Genomic DNA, 7,459 nt, shown 5'->3' with positions numbered 1-7,459 from the left:
TGAAGCTCAGATCTACGCCCGGAGCCTCATAAGGATCCCATGCAAAAACATCAATATTGCCTTTCAGGAATTCCAACAACTCCATCTTCTCCTGGTGCGGCAAACGTACGCCGACTTGGAAGAACCTTTCTGGGTCATCCGCTATCAAAAACTTCTCTAACTCCTCACAAACAGCCTCCTCTCCTATCACCGCTCTGTGCATCCGAGCCGTTAATTGCGCGAGTCTTGGATGAGCGAAGCCGATGACTCGCTCGTCCGATGAAGCACCGCGGCCGATATGCATTACCTCGGCCACCGATTGTGCCGAGGATCTCTTCAACGTATTCCCCGGCAGGAATTTAACCTTAACATGCAAGATAGAGGAGACGGCTCCCAGAGCGTGCACCATGGCCCGGCGAGGACGGCCGTATATGTGGAGTACGCGTCAACCACAATGAAATCCACCTCAACCGTTTCGAGCCGATTGAACGGCAAACGAATCGTCCCTTCGCACAACGGCCTTTCCTTGAAAGCTTGCGAGTGGCGAGTCATAAGAAGTAAGATCTTCCAAATTTCAACCTTAGCCCCTTAAATAAATCGTGGTACATGATATTCGCACCGCCGCCCCGATCAATCATCACCCTCTTTACATCATAATTCCCTATCCCGAGGGTGACCACAAGAGCATCGTCATGGGCCGAATGGTACCCACCTTATCCTCCTCCGAAAATCCCAAGACGGTAAATCCACCTTCAACCTCTTCGGCTCGGAGTTCGCCTCTTCGGCCCGAGAATGGGAAACCGCCATCACCCCAGGGGACCCGAGCCGGGCCCGCCGCAAAGAAAGATAACGTTAATTGTTCCCAATGCCGGCCGAGATGGATTATTCTTCTCGATTGTTTCGAGCGATTGACCGCCCGCCCATTAGGTTGACACAGTGCCGGCCGCTTTTCCTTCACTAACAAGCCGCTCCAAGTGGTTCCAAAGTGGTCCGACAGCTTCTCGTGAGCGTGGCCCACGACCTGATGGTACCGACAAAAGAGGTTCTCCCGATTCCTCTTCGCGAGGGTCTCCCGCCATCTTACTAGGCCATCCGAAGAAGGGCTCCTTACGAACTTTCTCCACACTGGTGTACTGGTTCTCGGAACACAGTGTTCACGGCCTGAGTTACTGCCGAGCCAGACTGCCCAATGTAATCTCTCCTCAACTTGTTGTTGTGGTATCTGTCCGACCTGAAATCCCTTCTCTCCTGCGGGATAACCTTCTCCTTACCCTTTCCTTGCTGCTGGTCTTCCTCTACTCTTTTGTATTCATCAATTCGATCCATAAGGCAACGTACGCTGCGGACGGGCTTTTTGGTCAAGGACTTCCTCAAATCGTGATTAGTAGGGAGACCTACCTTAAAGGTGTTGAGCGCCACCTCATCAAATCACCATTTATCTCATTAAACATCTCCCAGTACCGGTCGGAATATGCTTTCAACGTCTCCCCTTCCCTCATGGTCATGGATAACAGCGAGTCCAATGGACGAGGCACTCTGCTACACGTGATAAACCGCGAAGCGAACGATCTAGTAAGCTCCCCAAACGAACCTATAGACCCCAAGCTAGAGGGGAAAACTTTACACATCAGGGTCTCGTTATGAGAGTGCACCGCCATCCTCTGGTTAAAGTGACTCACGTGCTCCACCGGATTAGTCCGGCCGTTGTAGATGGTAAAGGTGGGCTGGGTAAATCTCCTGGGAAGCCTCCCTTTCTCAATCCTCCGTAAAAATGGAGATTTGGAGAGTTGGTGCAACGCCCGACTCATAGCATCGTTCCCCAAGCCCCTAGAAGGAAGTTTCTTGTGTCTGCGAGCTGACGGGTCGTCTTCCTCACAAGAGGACATTGCGCTGGGGGTGAGCATGACCTCGAGCTATAACTACCTTCCCGGACCTCCGCTGAGGAAGGATTAGACGAGGACAGTGAAGGCTTACGTCTGGCACCGCACAGTTTTCTTTTTAAACGATTAATCTCCTTCCGCATGGCTTTAGCACCATCCTCGTGGGTGGTGCTACCCCCGCCATGAGTATGGCTAGCCCTAGGGTATTCTGTATGGACACTTCCCTCACGATCCCTTTGACGCTCAAGACGCTCGAAATGATCCTCCGGTTGTGATCTCTGTGATTCTGCATGGTGAGAACCTAGGCCTGCCATCGTATCCCAGCTCCTTTTTTACTAGATCCCCACAGACGGCGCCAATTGTAAGTGCACAATTGCACCTGGACCCAAAGACTATTATGGGCTCAGGCCCAATGAGCCTTAAACAATGAAATTTGTAGAATGTGGGCTAGAAATCTAGATTAGAACTACTGAGAACTTGATAACAGGCTATAATGTGTAAACACTTGTAAACAATGAGTGATAATTACAGGTGGACCTCCTCGGACGTGAGCCGAAGATTATTTCTGTATTATTTCTCTTTCTTTCTTAAAGATTACAATTCTTAATTTCTTTCTTAGTTACAGACCGCCCCTTTTCTTTTGGCCTTCACCCCGTTAAATACTTCCTTTCCCCGACACTTTATCCACGAGATGCTCAAACCCACTCCACCTAGATATTTTGTACCTTAGTGCCTTTGAATAGTGACCAAAAAAGTTTCAAATTTACGTTCGTGGGTCACTTCCCCATTAATGCGGCAGGAGGTAGGTGCAAGTAGTCTTTAATGGAGGTGGTTTAGGCTCATGATACTTTTCTAACATCAGTGTATCTAGAAGGTTCAGGAATTCCCCCTCTTAACCAACAGTCTTTCCAGAGTTCTACCTTGACCTTCATACTGAATCTATGAGCTTTCTTGGGTCTGTCCGAGGAGGAACTCACCCTCGGATGTGTCCTCGGACCCTCGGCGTATGGGCCGATCCGCAGTACTAACAAATTCTTAGCCCAAGAACAGATCGGCCCTCCTTGCTAGAGCCCAAGGGCCCAAATGCCCACTTGGGTCCTTTTACTCCCCACAACAAACACACCCTGGATTCAAAAAACATGCAAGAAATAGAAAAAAATATATATATAATGAAATTAAGTAATCTTATTTGGATATTTAAAATAAATAAATGGAATGTAAGTAATCTCATCTGAGAGTAACATAGAGAGATATGAATAGAATTATTTTATGAAAATATTATTTTTAGAACCCTATTTTAAATTAAATGGCTGAATATATTGGGGTATTTAGGGAGTTTTAGTATAATAAAAAATTCATTAAATCTAATTTCATTTCATCCAATTCTTGGGAGGAATAAAAATTTAAGGTATTGAGGGAACAGAGAGGAATGAGTGATTCCTTCTACCCATTCTATTCCATCCCATTTAAACTCTAAAATAAGAAAATGAACTTTTAATTCCCTCCATTAGAACTCTCAAACAAGGGAAGGGAAAAAAATATTCTAAAATTATTCCTTTCATTCCTTTCATTTCTATCTTCCCAAATGAGCTATAAAGAATTAAAGATATAATTGAAAACCTAGGTCATCAGTTTACATTTAGACCTTGACGTGAATGTCAATTTGACCATTGGATTTTCGATTTGAACAATTAACACTTTCGTACATTAGAATTTTAACAAAATAAACCTGATATTAGTATTTACCATTAAAATTCAAGAAATGTAACCATGTAATGTATGCAAGGTAAAAAAGGCATTTCAAATGTGTGGATCATGTGATTAAATCCCTGTCTTTGAGAAGAAAAATTCTGATAGAATATTTAATTCATCACAAATCTAATGCATATAGGGTTAATTATTAAATTTATATTCATGTTAATGTTCTTCTCAATAAAATATATTCATGTTAAAGTCTAATGGTGATATTTGTTTGTGTTTTTTTTTTTTAATGATAAGTTTAGTGTCTTGCTCCATTCAAGTTGAATAACATGCGGTGCAAAACCAAAATAGACTCTTCATTGTCTCATATGAAAGTTCTTCTCATTCACAGTAGATAAAGGAAATTGATAAAAATTAAAATTTAATAGTTCTTTCAAAAGAAAGAAGGCAAGGAATGTAGTTTTTTTTTTTTAGAAAAGAAGAATTTTTTTACTGAAAACTTTTTGCTAAGAGTATGCTAGAGTATATTTATACTTTAAACAAGTCAAAAAAAAAAATAAAAAAAAATTGTACATAAAAGCTAACTTAAAAGTTAGTCTCAAACACACACGCTAGAGGGACACATCGACATATCATGTTAGCCTGTCCATTTTATTTGAAATGAGAGTTATATTATACTTAAACATTTTTATTTTAATCACCTGTTATATTTTCTTTCTTATTGAATGCATAGCACTTGGTCCCAAAATTAAAAATATTCACAACATTCTTATTGTTCCAATTAACAAATGTCGCCCTCTTATGTGTTGCAAATAAACCAACGCTCTAGCTTTGACCTATTATTTATGCTGAGTTATCCAAGTTCAGGTTGATATTGCTATCTAGATTCTTTTTTTTAATCGATTATTTAGATGCATTGAATATGAAGTTACCTTAACAAAGGCCTAGGATAGAGGTGTCAATTCGGGGCAGTGTATCGTATGCGTATCGTGTCGAGTTAAGAGTATTCGGTTAAATGGCTTAACTCGAATCCAACCCATTTAATTATCATGTTATGACTCTTCAATACTAACACGACTTGTTAATGAAGTGGGTTGATACAATATGACCCACTTGACACACATAATAAATGGGTCATGTTGAGTTAATACAAATGTGACAAACTATTTCAACTCGATTAATATTAAACAAGTTCAGTCGACACAAATTCTATCCATTTAACCCACTTCAAAAAAGCACATGATTAATATTGTTATAAATCTAATAAACAACAAATATTTTACAAGCTCATAACATCAAAATACCTATCAAGCATACAATTTGAAAGTTAATAACAACATCAAATACTTAAAACACATCGTCCAAAAGTTTTAAATAATATCAAAGTACTTAATAAATATTAAGTCCATAATGTAGTACCATCTATCTAAAAATAAGTTCTTTGCATCTAGAGTTGTGAATAAACCAAGCTGTTTATGAATAGCTCGAGCTCAACTTGGAAAAAGCTTGTTTATGTTCCTTTGTTTAGAAAACAAGCCAAGTTCAAGCTTTAAGTTTAAACTCAAATATTAAACGAGCCAATATTAGACATAATAATATAGTCATAAACAAGTTCGTGAACATGAGAGTTCGATTAAACTATATGTAATATTATATTTTTATATGTATACTTGTCTAAAAATATATTTATATAGACTTGGAATTGGATTGTATAAGTTTGTCAATAGGTTCATACAAAATTAAATTATTATTTGTAAATTATTGATGATATAATTTGTCTATTTGTAGTGAAAACTCATAGAATTATAAAGAGGTTAAACATTTTTAGTCATGGTTTCACAATATATAAGAAAAGAATAAGTTAATCGAGTAGCTTGTGAACAAGTTTGAGTATGCTCGACAAAATAATGAGCCAAGTTTGAATATAAAATATTTTTTAATGATGAGCTCAAGCTCGGCTCATGTTCGAAAAAAATTAAATAACCAAGCTTGAACTGTTAATACTCGGCTCAGCTAGATTATAGCCTTATTTACATCTCCAAAAGAAGTGCATACACTTCAACTCAAATTCAAAGCAACACAATTCAACAAAAATATAGCATCCATCTAGAAATAAATTCTTTACATCCCAAAAGAAGTGCATACACTTCAACCCAAATTCAAAATAATATAGTTCAACAAGAATATAACATACATAGGACTTGCCAAATGTAAACTACAAAAAAAATAACATAGTTTATGTCTCTCCTATTTTCCTTTTAAGTTTAAAATATAAGTTGGATATAGAAGGTATTTGAAAAATATAAAATAAAATGAATATTTATTTGTTATACAAGTTAAATAAATTGTGTTAAATAGGTCATTTTAAGTTGACATGAATTAATTAGCGTGTCAAACATGTCAATTGAAGGTCATGCGAGTTTACTCGCTTATGGCACGTTTCTTATCGTGTCACTTTCAGGTCGACCTATTTACGACCCAAATCCATTAAAACCAAACCCTAACTTGTTCGTGTCATATTTGTGGGTCATGTCAAACATTGACACCCCTAGCCTAGAATGAACATATTTGTGATGTGCCTAGTATTATAACTTTATAAGGATGTTATTTGACCAAAGTTAAAGTTTTGAATTTCTGGAGAACCTTGTGGCTTCAATAAATAAATAAATAAAATTTAAAAAGAGAGAATTGGGTTTGAAACATAATCCTGACTCTCCCCTCATTATATGATTTTTTTTAATTATTTAAAGCTATGGTTTTATTTATTTTGGATGAATTAAAGGAATGCAACAAAGACAATTCATTAAAAGTCAAATACATAGAACCTAGACATAAGCCTTAAGTTATGTCAAAATACATTTTTGAGGGTCTACAAAAGCAACAAAAGGTTTCGCCATTTCACTGATTTCAGTGGCTTGCCCTCTCGAAATGCGTGAGTGATGCTTAAACTGCTCCAATTTCCTGCCATAAGAGAAAGCATACTATAGTAAGGTTGAGCTTTGAGAGGGCGTTTGGATCCGCATTCTTGCGTCCACGTTTGCGTTTTTGCTTCTGTTTTTTTTTTTTTTTTTTAAACCCAGCCGCATGTATTGACTTTTCAGCTATGAACAGTGCACAAATGCACTGTTCATGAGTCCCACAAATTTCACCAGTTTCATTAAAAATGGGTCCCACAGCACTATTCACACATTTAAAAATTATTTTGCTACGGTGTTTTCAGTTTTCAGTTTCAACAAAATAAGTTCTATCCAAACAGACTCTGAGTGTATCTTAAGGTTGCTAGAGATTAGAGACGAGACCCAATTTTCATATGGAGTATTTCAATAACACTTTAGGCTTATCTTGAATTTCTATTGCAAGTTTGAAGGGAAGGTATTTTGTAACTCTCACATATACATCACTTACGTTATAAACATGCACATCTCTTATTGTTTGAGATTCATTATTACGAGAAATTATGTACATTCCTCATGTATCAGATATTTGTCGTCCATTTTATTTTTATAGTTCCTAAGTTGAGTATTTAGTAGGTAGTAGGTATTCAATTTTTTTAGAAGAAGGTAATAGGTATTCTTAGAGCATGGTGATATAGTACTTTATCCTCTTATATTCATCGTAGATCTTATATATAATTAAATTCAAATTATGGTAAAATCCACCATAAATGCAAAAAAATATAGAATAACTTTACCATAGTCTGAGAGTACCTAATAATTATTCTCTAAACTTTTGATTTAAATTTTTTTTAAATTAACAAATTAATTTCAAAATATAATATTTTGGAAATTTTTGATTTTGTGAAAAGAGTAATGTTAGGACACAAAATTTTCATAATTTCTTACACAATTTTATTGGTAGAATCATCCATAACACACATACCCTCTCGGAACATAAATCTT

Source organism: Castanea sativa, chromosome 1 (assembly GCF_040712315.1).
Source record: "Castanea sativa cultivar Marrone di Chiusa Pesio chromosome 1, ASM4071231v1".
NCBI classification, from domain to species: domain Eukaryota; kingdom Viridiplantae; phylum Streptophyta; class Magnoliopsida; order Fagales; family Fagaceae; genus Castanea; species Castanea sativa.
Note: the sequence above shows the minus strand (reverse complement) of the source record.